Genomic DNA, 3410 nt, shown 5'->3' with positions numbered 1-3410 from the left:
AAGAGAGATGCAAATTAAAACAACTATGAGATATCATCTCACCCCAGTCAGAATAGCAAAATTTAACAGAACAACAAGCAACAAATGCTGGCAAGGTTGTGGAGAAACTGTAACCCTTATTCACTGTTGGTGGGAGTGTAAAATGGTGCAACCACTGTGGAAGGAGGTTATAAAACAGGACTGACCTTGGGGTTGGGTAGAGACTGAGAAAGACGGGTTCAATAATGTATACAGCACTGAAACAGAGGAGGGAGAAAACTGTTTAAAAGGGCTATGTGATTAGGTATTTTTGGCAAGACAGAAGTCTAGAGCAAAGGCTACATGGTGGAGTGGACCTGGGGGGAGGGTTTGTAAAACAATGAAAGAATTTTTCTTTTACTTTTCCAAGAGGGTAGTGTACTAGGGGAGAGGGTTAGGAGGGGAAAAAAGTGCAACAAAGAATGAATGGAAATCGAAAGTCTTTGTAAATCTTTACTGAAATTAATAAAAATTTAATTTTTTTTTTAAAAAGTCTGCTGTTAGGGACCTCTCCAGGTTACTGAAGAGCAATGGTGTTACTCTGGAGACTAAGGTACGTCTGATACAGGCTATGGTCTTTGCAATCACTTGTTATGCATCAGAGAGTTAGACAATGACTAGGAAGGATAGAAGAATTGGTGCCTTTGAGCTGTGGTGCTGGAGAAGAGTATTGAATATACCATGGACTGCCAAGAAAACAAACGATCCTAGAGAGGATTAAACCAGGCTGCTCCTTGCAGGCAAGGATTCTGGGGCTTCATCCAACATACTTTGGACATGTTGTAAGGAGGGACAGGTCCTTGGAGAGGCACATCATGCTTGGAAGGATGGAGGAACGGTGCAAGAGGGGAAGACCCTCTATGAGGTGGATTGATTCAGTGACTGGGGTAATCAGTCACTGGGATGGGTGTGTCAGAGGCAGTGCGATTGGCACAAGATAGAGCAGGGTTTAGGACTGTTGTACATAGGGTCACTATGAGTCGCAAGTGACTCTACTGCACTTAACAACAACAATGCAGCAATTAAAATTACTATGGCTTAGATCAAGTACATCATAGCCCTGAAAATTACATACTTGCTTATAAGGAATTTTAAAATGCCTTTTGCAGTAAATTTCCCCAATGCGTTATTACATCTTTTTATTTCTTGACTGCTTGCTGCATTGTGTATTTATTGTGGTTTCAAGTAAAATTAAATCCTTGACAACATTAACATTTTCTGTGTTTATCATGTTGCTTATTGGTCCAGTTATGGGATTATTTTTTTTATGTTGAAGTATGACCCATACTGAAGGCTGTAGTCTTTGTCTTCATTGATAAGTGGCTTTAAGTCTTCTTTGTTTTCAGCAAGGAAAATTGTGTCATCGGCATATTGCAGATTGTTAAAGAATCTCCCACCAACCCTGATGTTATCATTCTTATTCCTGTAGTCCATACATATATTTTCCTACCTATTCAATCTTTATGTTGAGCAAATAACCCAAGAAGCTCTACCTAAAGTTTTGTCATTTTTCATTATGTATATATTAGTCAGACCATGGTCTTTCCAATTACTAGCTATGCATCTGAGACCTGGACAATGAATAAGGATGACCGAAAAAGAATTGAAGCCTTTGATCTGTGGATTTGGAGAAGATCACTGAATATTCCATGAATAGCCAAGAAAACACATAAACATGCCTTGGAGAGGGTGCAGCCAGAGTGCTCTTTGGAGGCAAGAATGATGAGGTTTCACCTAACGTGCTTTGGACATATTGCTAGGAGGTGCTATTTCTTGGAGAAGGACATGATATTGAGAATAGTGGAGAGTCAGCAAAGGAGAGGAAGACCCTCAACCAGGTGGATTTACAAAGTGACTTCTGCAAAAGGCAACATTGCAGTATGTCAGAAAGTGTGAGGATGGCGCAGGACACAACTAGTTTCAGATCTTTTGTTCTTAGAGTCGTTATGAATCATACTTGACTCGATGGCATTTAATAACAATATATATTACTATAAAATATATGTTAATTCAGAATTCTTATATTCTCCTAATAAGGTGAACTTTGTGAAGGACTTCTCAAAATGTTTATTGAACAATTATGATTTTTTATCATTTTATAGTGTGATAAAAATACACATAACAAAACATTTGCCGATTCAACAATTTCTACATGTATAATTCAGTGATATTGATTGTGTTCTTCAAGTTGTATAACCATTATCACTATTCATTCCTGAATTATTCTACCATCATTAATATAAATTTCCCCTAATCATAAACAATCCAGGAGGCTGGGCTATATGAGGAGAAATGTGGTATCAGGATTGGAGGAAGACCCATCAACAATCTGTGTAACGCAGATGACACAGCCCTGCTTGCTGAAACTGAGAATTACTGAAATGCTTGCTGCAAAAGGTCAAGGACTACAACCTTAAATAAGGATTGAAGCTGAACATTAAGAAAAGAAAAATTCTCATGACTGGGCTGATTGGCAACATCATGATAGATGATGAAGAGATTGAGATTGTTAACAGCTTCATTTGCTTGGCTTCACAAATTACCTTGAGAAAATCTGCTGTCAGAGACCTTTCCAAAGTACTGATGAAGAATGATGTCAATCTGGAGACTAAGGTGTGCCTAATTCAGGCCATGGTCTTTGCAATTATTTACTATGCATCAGAAAGCTGGCCAGTAACTAAGGATGATAGAAGAATTGATGCCTTTGACTTATGATGCTGGATCAGAGTATTGAATATACCATGGACTGCTAGGAGAACAAACAGGTTTGTTTGGTTTTTGTGTGTGTGTGTGTGTGTTTTTTAGAGCGGGTGAAACTAGGCTTCTCCTTCAAGGAAAGGATTCTGAAGCTTCATCTAACATACTTTTTACAAGTTGCATGGAGGAACCAGTCCTTGGAGAGGGGTGCCATGCTTGGAATAGTGCAAGAGAAGAAAAGAAAACTCTTGATGAGATGGATTGATTCAGTGACTGGGGTAATGAGGACAAAGACAATAAGATTGGCACAGGATAGAGCAGGGTATAGCGCTGTTGTACATAGAGTCACTGTGAGTCACAAGTGAATAGAAGGCACATAACAACAATGATAAACATAAACTCTTCCCACAACCACTAATAATTTTTGGTTGTTATGTATTTTTCTTATTTTATATGAAACCATATAGTATTTGTCCCTTGGAAACTAATTATTTCACATAATGCTTCAAAGTCCATTAATACTGTGACATATATAAGAATTTAGTTTTTCTTGTATTTATATATACCACATTTTATTTATCCATTTATCTGTTCATGGACATTTAGAGTGTTTCTTTTGGATTTATCCTGTTTTCTTCCAAAAAAGATCTTCCATGATTTCTTCCATGCTTTACTTTCTTTCTCTTCTGGAATTC

Source organism: Elephantulus edwardii, unplaced genomic scaffold (assembly GCF_000299155.1).
Source record: "Elephantulus edwardii isolate Elephantulus edwardi_28Jun2011 unplaced genomic scaffold, EleEdw1.0 scaffold00032, whole genome shotgun sequence".
In the NCBI taxonomy this organism is placed as follows: Eukaryota; Metazoa; Chordata; class Mammalia; order Macroscelidea; family Macroscelididae; genus Elephantulus; species Elephantulus edwardii.
The sequence above is the reverse complement of the archived record's forward strand: the minus strand, read 5'-3'. Positions refer to the sequence as shown.